Genomic DNA, 17,085 nt, shown 5'->3' with positions numbered 1-17,085 from the left:
GAGCCTGGAGCATCTTGTGGTGCCAGAAAGTAAGGAAGTGCTGAAAAAAAATTTTTTTAATTAAAGAACAAAAAGTAAAACCACAATGATGGGTTATGTCAAAGAGACACAGGAGCCAATGGAAAGAGATTCCAATGGCCAAAGCTGGAACAATTTGAGCAACAAAATAAGTAAAGTAGTATTTGGAGATATATATATATATATATCTCAAAACTTACTTATTTTATACCTTGAGAGATAGATAGATAGATATCTCTCTCTCTCTATATATATATATATAGATAGATATATAGATATATCTATCTATATATATATAGATATATCTATATATCTATCTATATATATATATATAGAGAGAGAGAGAGATATCTATCTATCTCTCAAGGTATAAAATAGATTAGTAAATGAATAAATAAATAAATGAGGGAGAATAGATGAATCTATTCCAAGAATTCCAAATTATTTATGTAAATACTATCCCCTCAAAGAGATGGAGCATATTTCTCTACTCCTTAATTGTGAGCCGCTTACAGTGACTTCCTTTCAAGAGGGGAAAAGAGTAATTTTATGGTGGAGAGATGATCAAAGTCAAAATCAACAGTGATAAGTCATGTTCCATGTACCCGTGATCCCTAATCTTGGGAAAAACATTAGACAAACCTCAGTCGTGGGACATTCTACTAAATACTTGGCCAGAACTCTTTTAAACTGTCAAGGTCATCAAAAACAAGGAAAGTCTGAGCAACGATCATGGCTAAGAGGAGTCTAAGGAGACATGACAACTAAATGTAATGTGAGCTGCTGGCTGGGATCCCAGAACAGAGAAAGCACATTATGAAAAGCCTGAGTAAATCTTAAGAAGTATGAACTTTAGTTGATAATAATGTACAGGTATTGGTTCATTCCTTTCCATCTTCTTCATTTCCATAATGTGCAGATGGAGATTCCAATGCAACAATTTCCGTATAGTTATGTCCACATTCCATTTGTTCAGGACAACTCACTAACTTGAAAAGGTATTTGCATCCTGTGTTCACTCCAGAATTGTTTACAATAGCTAAAATATGGAAACAACCTAAGTGTCTGTCAACAGATGAACAGATAAAGAAGGTATGGTGTGCATATACATATACAGTGAAAAACTACTCAGCCATAAAAAAGAATGAAAACTTGCTATTTGTGGCTACATGAATAGACTTTGAGGGTATTATGCTAAGTGAAATAAATCAGAGAAAGACAAGTGCCATATGATCTCACTTACATACGGAATCTAAGAAGACAAAACAAAAACCAAGCTCATAGATACAGAAAACAGACTGATGGTTGCCAGAGGTGTGAGTGCTGGGTGGTGTGAAATGGGAGAAAGAAATCAAAAGACACAAAATTCCAGTTATTAAAAAATAATAATAATAAGTCCTGGGGATCTAATACACAGCATGGAGACTATATACTACTGTATTGCGTAGTTGAAAGTTGTTAAGAGAATAAATGTTCCAAGTTCTCATGATGAGGAAAAAAAAGTTTTGTAACTATATATGGTAATGGATGTTACTAGACTTATTGTGGTGATCATTTCTCAAAATGTACAAATATTGAATCATGTTGTACACCTGAAACTAATATAATGTTATATGTCAATAATACCTCTATATAAAAAAGGGAAGGCTTTAAATCAGTAAGAACTGTTTTTGTGGTGGGAACTGGTTTTGGAGTTTTTTTAAAAGTTTTATTTTGTTAAGCCACTGAGTGGTTATTTTGTAACCACTTTGGTGGTTACTACTGCAGGTGTACTGTTTTGCCAGTTCTTCCTCCCCCTCTGAGGATTATGGAGGTAGAGAAGACCTCTTTTTAAAGAGTGTGCCTTGGTTAAATTTAAGATTTTAATGCAGTGTATAATTCTTTGCATTATGGTTTTTAATAATGAGAAGTTGGGGGTATCTAAATATGCAAGAATAAAAGCTTGGTTAACTGATTTACGAAGCATATGTAGAATTAAATGAATGGGATTCAATAGGAATAAGTGGAAAAAGCAGGACACAAACCAGTTGGAGATTTTATGTGCTAATTTTTATATAGCAAACATGGAACTTTTATTAGGCTGAAAAGGGGTGAAGTCCTGTGATGATCTAGGTGCTGAGGAATATACTGTCAAACGGTTAACAAGGGCATGTCTAATAACGGCCGTAAATATCTCAGTAGTTATAGGGAGAGCATGTTGGAGATTTTATGGTATAGCTTTGGTGTCCAAATAACAGAGGAATGGCATGAACAAATGCCAGAATACCCACTGCTTTGGTGTAGCTTTAGCACACAGAAGGTTCCAGAAGACCGAGCACAACTTTTCAGGAGTTCGGGCGACAGCACCACTCTCAGCTGGGCTCTGCCACGGGCGACATGCTCACAGAGCAGATGGCAGCGTCCTTGATGTCAGGCATCCCCAGCCTTGATGCAGCAGACATACCAGGCATCGCCCGCTGCGGTGGCCTCAGGGGTTGCAGGAGAGACTCTAAGAAGACCAACAGGGGAAGCCCACAGTAACTGACAGGCCCTTTCCATGAGTCCACGTGAGTCATCTCCCGCAGCATCTTCAAAGTACACAGGGGCCCAGAGAAGAGGACCAGAGCTCCCATCCTGGAAGGTCTGTGCATAGCTGAAAAGTACCAAGTGCAACTGGGGCTGTGAACCAGACTTTCCCCCAGACTTGCGGGGCTGGGGACACACAGTTTCTATATCTGCATCCCGGTCATTGACACCAAGGGTATCTTCAAACTTCAGCTTGTTCCAACAAGTTCTTTCCTAAAACAGGCTTCTGAAGATACAGCTGCTGCTTGGAGTTCCAGTTGTCACCCCTCCTTCTAACATTTCCTGCCCATGTTCAGATGAGCTAAGTGGCATTAAGTGTAGCTGAGGTCACTGGAGAGATGTTTAAATAAGCTATTTTAAAAGTTACTGACATCATCGGCTCTGAGCTGTTATTTCTAGGTCAGCACAACGTCTTGCCTGCAGCAGCGACACTCATGGCTGATGACCGCCTGATTGCGAGGGACACAGCGGGGGACTGAGGCGGGTGAAGCACCAGCAGCCAGGTGACACCACGCACCCTCTAGCAGCCAACGTCCCGTAAAAGGTGGGGGAAACTCTTTTCCCAGCGGAATTTAAACCAAATGACATCTGATCATGATTTGGTTCTGAAAATATTTTGACACTTAAAGTTCTAGAAATAATAGGTATATATTTCATCCTGATTCAAACAGACTTCCCATTTCCTTAAAAGAGAACTTAGTCTCACTTATAGGGAAGAAAAAGTAAAATCTGGGTTTACTTAAATATTTACCAAGTAACCCCAGGAAGAGAAGCCCGATTAGACAACACCTAAGTTCTTTTCCAACACCTAGATTCTATAATTCTATGAAATAAGTAAGATTCGCCCATATTTAGTTGGTTGGTTTTGGGTAGTTTGATCTTTTTTCAAGTTCAGAGTTTCTAGAATGTGGTTTCTAGGATATTAAGAACGATAACAAATATATGTGTTTCGCCTCTTTATGAGGTGACAATGAGAGGACAAATGTCCGTGCATCTAAGGCTTGTGTAAATTTTCCAAATGCTGTGGATTGTTTTAAAAATGGCATTCTTTTTAACATAACACTTCAATCAGTGTGAATCCACAGTAATAAGAGCTTACATTTACGGAATGTTTACCATGTCTTGGCACTGTGCTAAATCCTTCATTTTGAACTCATTTAATCCTTCCACTTTACCCAGCCAGGTATTATTATATTATTATTACCCCTGTCTTCAAGATGAGGCAGCAAGCAAGGAGACATTGAATGACTTCCCCACATCAGCTGAGTTCATAAGGACAATGGGCTGGGATTTGTCGGGGTCTGTCTCATTCCAGAACCTGCAAGCTCCATACAATACTGTAATATGGTCATCTCTAGTCTGGGGTGCCTGGCAGCCAAGATAAATCAATTAAACTCACATCAACCCCTAAGGGAGCCACCATTTCCACAATGAAACAAAGCTTCCTTGATTTTTCATTCTAAAAAAAATAAAAACAAAAAACTCACTGTGTATTTTTTTTAAGATTTTATTTATTTATTTGACAGAGAGAGAAATCACAAGTAGGCAGAGCAGCAGAGCAGCAGGCAGAGAGAGAGGGGAATGCAGGCTCCCTGCTGAGCAAAGAGCCCAATGTGGGGCTCGATCTCAGGACCCTGAGATCATGACTTGAGCCAAAGGCAGAGGCTTAACCCACTGAGCCATCTAGGTGCCCCTCTCACTCTGTATTTTTATATAGGCACCAATAAATACCCAATATCCAATATCCCTGCAGTAAATGCAATTTCTTAAAATCTCTTGACAAATCTGAGGTAAGGAAATAAACAGCAAGAAAGAAGCAATTTCTTAAAAATCTCTTGACAAATCTGAGGTAAGGAAATAAATAGTTTGAAAAAGTTGTCTCTTCTGAAGGGAGTGTAAAACAATAGGAGTCATATGTAAAACTTTCTAATCATCTCTCTTAATCCAGAAATAAAACCTGGGATAAATAAATAAATAGACAAATAAACATAAGCATGTACACATACATACACACACATAAAATCTTAGATGAATATTCTTTTTTTTTTTTTTAAGATTTTTTATTCATTTGAGAGAGCCCACACGAGCAAGAGTGAAAGCATGAACAAGGGGAGGGTCAGAAGGAGCAGGAGAAGCAGGCTTCCCGCTGAGTGGGGAGCCCAACGAGGGACTCGATCCCAGCACCCTGAGATCATGACCTGAGCAGAAGGCAGACGCTTACCCAACTGAGCCACCCAGGCGTCCCTCAGATGAATATCCTTTGAACAGTCCTCCCTATAGATCATTTCTCATCACAGTGCTCAAGATAAAAGTTCAGCAGCAAAAAGTTCAAGGTTATGGTCTTTGGCAAAGGCCTGAAGTGTGTATATTCTGGGTGGCTATTTTTTTTTCAAGATTTTACTTATTTATTTGAAAGAGAGAGAGAGAGCATAAGAGGGGAGAGGTCAGAGGGAAAAGCAGTCTCCCCACTGAGCAGGGAGCCCAATGTGGGACTCGATCCCAGGACTCCAGGATCATGACCTGAGACAAAGGCAGTTGCTTAACCAACTGAGCCACCCAGGCGCCCCATCTAAGTGGTTAATTATTAGCAGATATAGACTCTGAAATATTATCATGTTGTTATTCAATAAATCGTGGTATAATGGATAGCCTATGAGAAAGAAAACAGATAAATTTGGATTCTACATCTCACACTTTATATCAAAATAAATTTCAGATGGACCAAAAATGTAAATATTAAAAATATTGGGAAAGCTCTATCAGAAAACAGAAAATAAAATTATTTTTATAATCCCAGAATGGGAATGCCATAAGAGATCGATAGATTAAATTACATAGAAGTTAAAAATTACATATGAGAAAAACATCACAAACAAATCAAAAAGATAAATGTCAAATTGAAAATAAATGATGATATAATCACACACACACACACACACAAAATACACACACAAAAAATAAGATAAAGACAGAAAATGTATAAAAAATACGAACCAACACTCATAGAAAAGGAAGGCCAAATGATTCCTAAGCTTATGAAAAATGTGTGAACCCATTCATAATAATAAGGAATGCACAAAAGAAGGAGATGATATTCCTTACATATCAGATGGCTCAGATTCAAAACTCTGATCACACTCTGTTGACGAAGGTGCAGGGAAATAGACATATGGCTGGTGGGGGTATTAAGTAGAACAAACGCGACAGAAGAAAATTTGGCAATGGTTATCAAAATTACAGAGAAAACACATATCTTTGACCCAGAAAATCTGCTTCTGAGCAAAAATCCTTGGATATATTTACCTGCTTGCAAATAACAAGATACAAGGATTCCCCTCACTAAGGTACATAGTACCTCTGTGTCTTTCTCCTTTCTTGGTCACGATAACGCCAACTGTCCTTAGGACCCGCTTATTGGTCTTGGCCATCTCCCCCACAAGAGTGTGCATGTGCATAAAGGATGAGCAGCAGGCCTGCTTGGGGAGGTGATCCCAGTTTGCCTTCTCACAGCACCACTCCCTTGTGTAAATGCCGGATACCATGAGTTGGTTATCCGTCCTGTTTACTGGGAGAGTGGCAAACTGGTACTCAAGCTTTGAGCCTATATAAGTGGAATTATATAGGCAGGTGGGGAACTGGGGCGGTACATTCTCTCTTTCAGGATGAATCACACGTACTTTGACCTCGTTCACAGAAACTATGTTTGTACTCCCGGCTTGCAGCTACTGGACCACTGCGAACACCAAATAGGCTTCGCATGCTGTTTTCCCTGACCTGCTTCCGTCTATGGCATAAACTTCATGCTAGATTTGGTTCAACTGAGTCCTTCTAGCTGCCTTGCTAGTCTGAACCTGGAATTACTCCTGGTGGCAGGGCAGTGCACCAGAAGGCAGGCTGCATCCCCAGCACTGGGACAGGACCTGGTACAGAGGAGCAACTCTGTAGGCAAGAGTCAAATGATAAATGAATGGATGGATGAATATTGTTAAGTGAAAAAGATCAAGGGACACAACAGTAATACTGCATGTTACCATTTGTGTAAAAAGGTAACATTGCTTCCATTGGCACAGGCTAAGTCTGGTCAAGGGAGCAAGTAATTCGCACCTCCATAAATGAATGCACTTCTATATTTGGTGGTTACAGGATTTCTATAAAGGTTTTTATTGGGGGGCACCTGGGTGGCTCAGTCATTTCAGCATCTGCCTTTGTCTTAAGTCATGATCTCAGGGTCCTGGGATCGAGCCCTGTGTCGGGCTCCCTGCTCAGCTGCGAGTCTGCTTCTCCCTCTCCCTCTGTGATTGCTCTCACTCTCCTTCAATAAGCAGAAAATTAATAAATCAGAAAATTTTTTTAAAAATTTTAAAAAAGAAAGGTTTTTATTGGAAAACAGTTGTTGGTCTGCTTTATCATATATGTAAATGTATAAATGATTAATTGAGATTGTATTTCATAGGCAATAATGATTTTGAACTGGAATATCATCAAGCAGACATTATGGAAGAGCTGGAAGTGGTATGCAGTAGATTGGCAGATGTAGCGCATGGAACCCTACTCATCCCATCAGGAAAGAGAGGTTGGAAAATAATAGAGCCTAAAGATATTGATCATATTCATCTTCCCTATGAAGTTGCTGAAAATCAATCAATAGGTTTTGAGGTAAGGGCTGCTAAAAAAATAACAGCTTGCATTATAAGGAGTTTATATTAAGCTTTCTGATCACAGTTAAATATCTGTAAACATTCCTATTTCATAACAACTGAAGTAAGCATATACATAAGAATAAAGAAAAATACATTTTCCATTCCTTACGTAACAAATGGAATAAATAGGAGAAGCTTACAGAGAATCCAAGAACTGTTAAAAATTATTAAGGGGGCGCCTGGGTGGCTCAGTGGGTTAAAGCCTCTGCCTTCGGCTCAGGTCATGATCCCAGGGTCCTGGGATCGAGCCCCGATTCGGGCTCTCTGCTCAGCAGGGAGCCTGCTTCCTCCTCTCTCTCTCTCAGCCTCTCTGCCTACTTGTGATCTCTGCCTGTCAAATAAATAAATTTTAAAAAAATTATTAAGAAATAAAGGTGGATAGTGCTGCTTATCTTTATACCACTCAGAATTATCATATGATTTAATAGTTTCCTATTCCTGCTAACTGGTTTTTATGCATGGGTTCTGTATCAGGCATATTTATCTAGACAATATTTATCTACATATGTCTTCTATATATTTTAGCCCATTAAAGTCCAACAAACAGGCTGTAAATACTGTAAATCTTTCCACTCTGGCTGGTAGCAATGTAAACTATTCCCAGCCCTGCTGCAGGGAATGATTCAACCCACTGCTTTCTTTCCTGGCCTTGTAAAATTTTGCTCCATACCTGCACAGATCAGTAGTTAGCCAAAGATCCAAGTGGACTGCTCTGCAGATACCTAGAGCATTCTCAATCTCTCCGTTCCACATCTCCCCACTCACAATCTGCCCTACAAATTCTAGCCAGTCTCCCTTCCTTCTCACCTCTGCTCCTCAGTTCAGTGGGGCTGCTGGGCTCTGTTTCAGTCCTCCTTCCTGCTCCATGGCCTGGAAATGGCTTCAGACAGTGGAGAAAATCAGAGGGCTCCTCTTAATTATTTCTCTTCTCTCATGTTCACAGTCTATGCTACCTGCTGTCCACTGTCTGAAAATAGTTGTTCCTGCTGTTTGAATTTCTAGCTCTTATTACAAGGGGGAAATTCTTGTTGCAGTTAAATCTTCATGAGAAGAGGTATAAGTCAATAATTTTATCCTTCATAGTTCCCCAAGAATGATAAAAACTATCTCCAAGGTCAATTTAAATGATGTTGTGGTCATGTTAAAGACACACACACACACACACACACACACACACACACACCAGCAACAACAATAATCCTTGTCTTTTAGAAATTCTATTAAAATATTCATAGACTAAGTGATATAATTTCTGAAATTTGTTTCGGAAGTATGGATGAGGGTGAAATTCCATGAGAATAGACACTGGTCATGAATTGATAATTATTGAAATTGGGTGAGGATTCCTACCTACTTTTTTATGTTTGAAATTTCCCATAACAAATGTTTTCTGAAATCAATGATAAGAAACTCTTTTTAATGCCGACTATATCACTTCTGTGTCAAGTTCATCATAATGAATGATCTGAGAGCAGAGGTTTGGTGGCCGAATATGAAAGCTGGCAGTATAAAAAAAGAAACTGCAGGGAAGAGAAACTGAAGAGTGAAGGACAGTTCTCAAACACCGTATCTTAATCAGTTCAGGTACCGGCCCTCCCTGATAACCCCAAGGACCAGGCTAGCAACAGGCTCTCTCTCCCTACTGTGAGAGGGGCCAGAAGCTCTGTCCCACACCACGTAGTTACTGCTTCTGCGACTGCTTGGTCCCTATTTTGGAGAGTGAGATTTCACAAATCACAAAACCAATCTGTCCTGCCACAAACTGTGACTAAATAGAACCTGGGTTCTATTGCTGCTATGGTAACAGCAAAGACAGGCAGTGAGGGGGGGTGCACGCTTTGTCACAGGGATAAAAAAAAGTAGGTGAAAAGCAAAAGTCAGAGAAAGCAGTCTATTCATCTCTCAGGACCCAGCCCGAAGCCCTCTTTAGTCAATGCTCTGGAGAATGTAAATTCTGCCTCCTCTCGAACCTCAGTGGCCTCCTCTATAGAGCTGTGTTTATAAAGCACAGACTCTGTGCATCCAAGGAAGGTATCATCATGTCCATTTTGCAGAAGGGAAAACAGGCTCAGAGAGACTAGGAAACTCTCTAAAGTCTAGTCAATGCCAAAGCTTGGATCAAAACCCAGATCTACCTAGTGCCAAAGCCCACATTCTCCCATCTCTGACCCAGGAGCATTGAGCATTTGTGAGTGCTCATTCAGAAAGTATCCATGTTAACCTATATGTCCATTATAAAATAAACAGAATAAACAACAGCATAAAGGCAAACATAGAAATCATGATGAAGCATTTAAAGGTCCAGAGTGTTTTAAAGACTCATATGCCCTCCCCGTCTTCTCCCAAATTTCAACCAAATAGAAACATAATATTAGACTATACTAATAAAGGGGAAATCTCTTTCCCTTATGGAAACCTCAGAAGAAATGTGTAATTATAGATCCGCTTTCAGAGATGGGCCTAACAAGCAATATTCTAGGACATCAATCTGTATGCCAATCTAATATCATTGGGATAAATAAAAATTATACTGTTCTGTTCAGGTTTCCTCACATAACTTCTTAAACAGTGCAGTGTAAATCAGTCTTATTCTTGTTCAGTCCTTACAATAAATCCTCTATTGGAACATTTTTCAATGTGGTAGATAAAAGGGTATTTATTAATTCAAACTGGTTTTTAAGGAAGGTGTTTTTGTTTAGTGTTGATGTTATTTGGGGATATTGTTTGTGTTTTGTTGAACACAAATACAACTTTTATCTACAGCATGCTTACCTTGTCATACTTCAGGAGAGAAATCAAGGGTACTCTGGCAGGAACACAGCCAAGAGGCTGCTGTTGCTACAGAACATACCCCATGAGCCACCACTTCCACCAGTGAATTCTAACTATATTTTAGTCTTTGCATTATTCATTCAAGATTTAACATCCTGTTTAGGTGGGCTCCAAGATGGCAGAGGAGTAAGAGATGTAAATTTCTTCTGGTCTTAGGAATTCAGCTAAATAGTTGTCAAACCATTCTGAACACCTACGAACTCAACAGGAGATTGAAGAAAAGAGTAGCAGCAACTATATGAATGGAAAAGTAACCACTTTCTGGGAGGTAGGACATATGGAGACATATATAGGAAGATAGACCACAGCGGGAGGGGCTGGCTCCCAACAAGTGATAGAGTGGCAGAGCTCAAAATTGGAAATTTTGTAAGTCTACTCCACTGAGGGATACCACTACAGTGGCTAAGTCGGGGGATGGGGGGAGCCCTCGCTGGGACTGTGTGGTCTCAGGACTCTTAGGGTCACAGAAAGACAAGGGAGCCCAAATGTGACAGAGCTCCCAGGTATCAAAGGAGGGAAGCCTGCTGCAAAGACAGAGCTGAGGGGTCAGCTCTCAGCTTGGGGTTGTCATAAACAATGATCTGCAGCACAGTTGGGCCACTGCCCTTTGAGTGGGACCCCATAAGTGGCAGATCTGGGGAGACTCCCCTTCCTCCCCGAGAAGGAGCTGCACAGGAGCACGCCGCAGGAATCTGCTGGGTTTGGAAACTCCAAATGGGGCCATGCACCAGAGATAGAAACACTCGGTCACAGGCCGGGTCAGCATGGAATGTGACTGGAGACCAATGAGACGGGAGGGATTGGCTGCTTTTCTCTGAGGGTGCACTGAGTAGTGGGGCCCCAAGCTCTCAGCTCCTCCAGGCCAGAGATTAGGAGGCTTCCATTATCATTCTCACCTTCCAAAGCAGTACAGAAATCTTTCAGGAACAAAAGCTTCTGAGAGCGAACCCCAGCAGATTGTTTAGCCTGGCCCCTGGCAAGGGTGGTGCAATTCCTCCTCAGGCAAAGACATTTGAGAATCACAGCAACAGGCCCCTCCCCAGAAGATCAGCCAGAACATCCAGCCAAGACGAAGTTTACTGATCAATGAGAACTGCAAAGCTCCAGTGCCAGGGAAATATAACCCATAGAATTCATGGCTTTTCCCCCCATGATTCTTTAGTCTTTCAAAGTTAATTTTTAAAATTTTCTTTATTTCTTTCTTTTTCTATTTATTCTTTTAATTTTTCTTCTTTTGTTTTTCAACTTCTTACCAATTCCTTTGTTAAAATCTTAGATTTTTCTAACAGAGCAAAATATGCCCTAAATCTAGTGTATGCCTTTGTTCTATTCACCCACCTGATCATATTCTCTCCTCTTTTTAAAAATTTTTCTTCTTTCTTTTTTCAACCAACTTCTTATCTTTTCAATTCTTATCTTTTCAATTCCTTTTTAAAAATCTTTTTTGATTTTTATAGTCATATTCCATCCCTTCATTGTATTTACCCATATATATATATATTTTTTTTTCTTTCTTTCTTTAAAATTTTGGGAGGCAGTTTCTTCTAACAGACCAAATACACCCAAAATCTAGTGTGTGTCTCTATTCTATTCTATCCACAAGCCTGATCATTTTCTTCTTCTCCCCTCCCCCCTGACACATACACCGGTTTTGGGTCTCTCTCTCTCTTTTTTTTTTTTTTTAAGATTTTATTTATTCATTTGACAGACAGAGATCACAAGCAGGCAGAGAGGTAGGCAGAGAGAGAGGAAGGAAAGCAGGCTCCCTTGCTGAGCAGAGAGCCCGACGCAGGGCTCAATCCCAGGACCCGGAGATCATGACCTGAGCCGGAAGCAGAGGCTTTAACCCACTGAGCCACTCAGGCACCCCTTGGGTCTCTTTTGATTTGTTTAGCGTGTATTTTTCTGGGGCCATTGTTACCCTTTTAGCATTTTATTCTCTTGTTCATCTATTCTTCTCTGGACAAAATGACAAAACGGGAAAACACCTCAAAAAAAAAAAAAAAAAGAACAAGAGGCAATACTGACTGCCAGGGAGCTAATCAACATGGACATTAGTAAGATGTCAAAACTAGAATTCAGAATAATGATTATAAAGATACTAGCTTGGCTTGAAAAAAGCATAGAAGATTATAGAGAATCCTTTTTTGGAGAAATAAAATCTAATCAAGCCAAAATAAAAAGGCTATCAATGAGGTGCAATAAAAAATGGAGGCTCTAATTGCTAGGATGAATGAGGCAGAAGAGAGAATTACTGGGGCACCTGGGTGGCTCAGTTGTTAAGTGTCTGCCTTTGGCTCAGGTCATGATCCATGGCCCTGGGATCAAGCCCTGTGTCAGGCTCCCTGCTCAGTGGGAAGCCTGCTTCTCCCTCTCCCATTCCCCCTGCTTGTGTTCCCTTTCTCGCTGTGTCTCTCTCTGTCAAACATAAATAAAATCTTTAAAAAGAAGAAGAAGAGAGAATTAGTGATATAGAATGCCAAATGATGGAGAATAAAGAAGTTGAGAAAAAGAGAGATAAACAGTTATTGGATCACGACGGGAGAATTTGAGAGATAAGTGGTACCATAAAGTGAACAATATTAGAATAATTGGCATCCCAGAAGAAGAAGAAAGGGGGGGGGGCAGAAGGTGTATTAGAGCAAATTATAGCGGAGAACTTCCCTAATATGGGAAAGGAAACAGGTATCAATATCCAGGAGGCACAGAGAATCCCTTCAAACTCAATAAAAATAGGTCAGCACCCCAACATCTAATAGTAAAACTTATAAATCTCAGATACAAACAGAATATCCTGAAAGCACCTCAGGACAAGTGGTCTGTAACCTACAATGACAGAAACATTAGATTGGCAACAGACCTGTCCACAGAGACCTAGCAGGCCAGAAGGGACTGGCATGATATATTCAGGGTTCTAACTGAGAAAATATGCAGCCGAGAATACTATATTGAGCTAGGCTGTCATTGAAAATAGAAGGACAGATAAAAAGCTTCCAGGACAAACAAACTAAAAGAATTCACAATCACCAAACCAGCCCTACAAGAAATATTGAAAAGGGTCCTCTAAGCAAAGAGAGAGCCTAAAAGCAACATAGACCAGGAAGAAACAGAGACAATATACAGTAACAGTCACTTTAAAGGCCATACAATGACACTAAATTCACATCTTTCAATAGTTACCCTGAATGTAAAAGGGCTAAACATCTCAATCAAAAGACACAGGGAATCAGACTGGATAAAAAAAACAAGACCCATCGATATGCTGTCTAAAAGAGACTCATTTTAGACCCAAAGACACCTCCGAATTTAAAGTGATGGAGTAGAAAACCATTTAATATGCTAATGGACATCAAAAGAAAGTTGGGATGGCAATCCTTTTATCAGGCAAATTAGATTTTAAACCAAAGACTCTAATAAGAGATGAGGAAGGACACTATATAGTACTTAAAGGTTCTCTCCAACAAGAAGATCTAACAATTTTAAATATCTATGCCCCTAACATGGGAGCAACTAATTATATAAACTGATTAATAACAAAATCAAAGAAACACATCAACAATAATACAATACTAGTAGGGAACTATAATATCTCCCTCACTGAAATGGAGAGATCGTCTAAGCAAAAGATCAAAAAGGAAATAAAAGCTTTAAATGACACACTGGACCAGATGGACATCACAGATATATTCAGAACATTTCATCCCAAGGCAACAGGTACACATTCTTCTCTAGTGCACATGGAACATTCTCCAGAATAGATCACATCCTGAGTCACAAATCAGTTCTCAACCAGTACCAAAAGATTGGCATCATTCCCTGCATATTTTCAGACCACAATGCTTTGAAACTAGAACTCAACCACAAGAGGAAAGTTGGAACAAACTCAAATATATGGAGGCTAAAGAGCATCCTACTAAAGAATGAATGGGTCAACCAGGAAACTAAAGAAAAGTTAAAAAATTCATGGAAACAAATGAAAATGAAAACACAACTGTTCAAAATATTTGGGACACAGCAAAGGTGGTCCTGAAAGAAAAGTATATAGCAATACAAGCCTTTCTCAAGAAACAAGAAAGGTCTCAAGTACACAACCTAACTGTACACCTAAAGGAGCTGGAGAAAGAACAGCAAAGAAAGCCTAAACCCAGCAGGAGAAAGGAAATCATGAAGATCAGAGCAGAAATCAATGAAATAGAAACCAAAAGAACAGTAGAACAAATCAATGAAACTAGGAACTGGTTCTTTGAAAGAATTAATAAGATTGATGAACCCCTGGCCAGACTTATCAAAAAGAAAAGAGAAAGGACCCAAATTAATAAAGTCATGAATGAGAGAGATCACAACCAATACCAAAGAAATACAAACAATTATAAGGACATATTATGAGCAATTATATGTCAACAAAATTAGACAACCTGGAAGAAATGGATGCATTCCTAGAAACGTATAAACTACCAAAATGAATGAGCAAGAAATAGAAAGACCCATAACCAGCAAGGACATTGAAGCAGTAATCAAAAATCTCCCAAAAAACAGGAGTCCAAGGCCAGATGGCTTCCCACAGGAATTCTACCAAACATTTAAAGAAGAATTAATGTCTATTCTCCTGAAACTTTTCCAAAAAATAGAAATAGAAGAAAAACTTCCAAACTCATTTTATTAGGCCAGCATTACTTTGATCCCAAAACCAAAGACCCCATCAAAAGGGAGAATTACAGAACAATATCCCTGATGACCAGAAATGCAAAAATTCTCACCAAAATACTAACCAATAGGATTTAACAGTACATGAAAAGGATTATTCACCACAACCAAGTGGGATTTATTCCTGGGCTACAAGGTTGATTCAACATCTGCAAATCAATCAATGTCATATACTACATTAATCAAAGAAAAGACAAGAACCATACAATACTCTCAATAGATGCAGAAAAAGCATTTGACAAAGTATGGCATCTTTTCTTGATTAAAATTCTTCAAGTGTAGGGATAAGGGTATATACCTCAATATCATCAAAGCCATCTGTGAAAAACCCACAACAAATATTATTCTCAATGGGGAAAAACTGAGAGATTTTTCCCCTAAGGTCAGGAACATGGCAGGGATGTCCACTATCACCACTGCTATTCAACATAGACTGGAAGTCCTAACTCTGCAATCGGACACAAAAAGAAATAAAAGGCATCTGAATCAGCAAAGAAGAAGTCAAACTCTCACTCTTTGCAGATGATATGATACTCTATGTGGAAAACCCAGAGACTCCTCTCCAAAACTGCTAGAACTCATACAGGAATTCAACAAAGTGGCAGGATATAAAATCAATGTACAGAAATCAGCTGCATTTCTATATATCAACAACAAGACAGAAGAAAGAGAAATTAAGGAGTTGATCCCATTTACAATTGCACCCAAAACCATAAGATACCTAAAATAAATCTAACCAAAGAGACAAAGAATCTTTACTCAGAAAACTATAGCATACTCATGAAAGAAATTGAGGAAGACACAAAGAAATGGAAAAACATTCCATGCTCATAGATTGGAAGAACAAATATTGTGAAAATGTCTATGCTACCTAGAATGATCTACACATTTAATGCAATCCCTATCAAAATACCATCATTTTTTTTTTCAAAGAAATAGGGCAAATAATCCTAAAATTTATATGGAGCTAGAAAAGATTCTGAATAGCCAGAGGAATGTTGACATAGAAAACCAAAGTTGGCAGCATCACAATTCCAGACTTCAAGTTCTATTACAAAGCTGTCATCATCAAGACAGTATGGTACTGCCCCAAAAACAGACACATAAATCAATGGAGGAGAAGAGAGAGCCCAGAAATGGACCCTCAACTCTATGGTCAACTAATCTTCGACAAAGCAAGAAAGAATGTCCAATGGAAAAAGGACAGTCTCTTCAACAAATGGTGTTGGGAAAATTGGACAGCCACATGCAGAAGAATGAAACTGGGCCATTTCCTTACATCACATACAAAAATAGACTCAAAATGGATGAAAGACCTGAATGTGAGACAGGGATCTATCAAAATCCTTGAGAAGAATATAGGCAGCAACCTCTCTGACCTCAGCCACAGCAACTTCTTCTTAGATACATCGCCAAAGGCAAGGGAAGCAAGACAAAAATGAACTATTGGGACTTCATCAAGATCAAAAGCTTTTGCACAGTAAAGGAAACAGTCAACAAAACCATAAGACAAGCAACAGAATGGGAGAATATATTTGCCAATCTTAATCAGATAAAGAGCTATAAAGAACTATAAAGATCTATAAAGAACAAACTCAACATCCAAAGAACAAATAATCCAATCAAGAAATGAGCAGAAGACATGAACAGACATTTCTGCAAAGAAGACATCCAAATGGCCAGTAGGCACATGAAAAAGTGCTCCACAACACTCGGCATCAGGGAAATACAAATCAAAACCACAGTGAGATACCACCTCACACCAGTCAGAATGACTAAAATTAACAAGTCAGGAAACGACAGTTGTTGGCAAGAATGTGGATAAAGGGGAACCCTCCTACACTGTTGGTAGGAATGCAACCTGGTGCAGCTACTCTGGAAAATAGTGTGGAGATTCCTCAAAAAGTTGAAAATAAAGCTACCCTATGACCCAGCAATTGCACTACTGGGTATTTGTCCCAAAGATATAAATGTAGTGACTCAAAAGGGCACCTGCACTCTAGTGTTTATAGCAGCAATGTCCACAATAGCCAAACTATGGAAAGAACCTAGATGTCCATCAAAAGATGAATGGATAAAGAAGATATGGTCTATATACCTGAGATTGATAGATAGATGATAGATAGATAGATATCACACAATGGAATATTATGCAGCCATCAAAAATGAAATCTTGCCATTTGCGACAACATGGATAGAGCTAGAGGGTATCATGCCAAGCAAAATAAGTCAATCAGAGAAAAGCAATTATCATATGATCTCACTG

Source organism: Martes martes (assembly GCF_963455335.1).
Source record: "Martes martes genome assembly, chromosome: 9".
In the NCBI taxonomy this organism is placed as follows: Eukaryota; Metazoa; Chordata; class Mammalia; order Carnivora; family Mustelidae; genus Martes; species Martes martes.
This window is presented reverse-complemented; position numbering follows the sequence as displayed.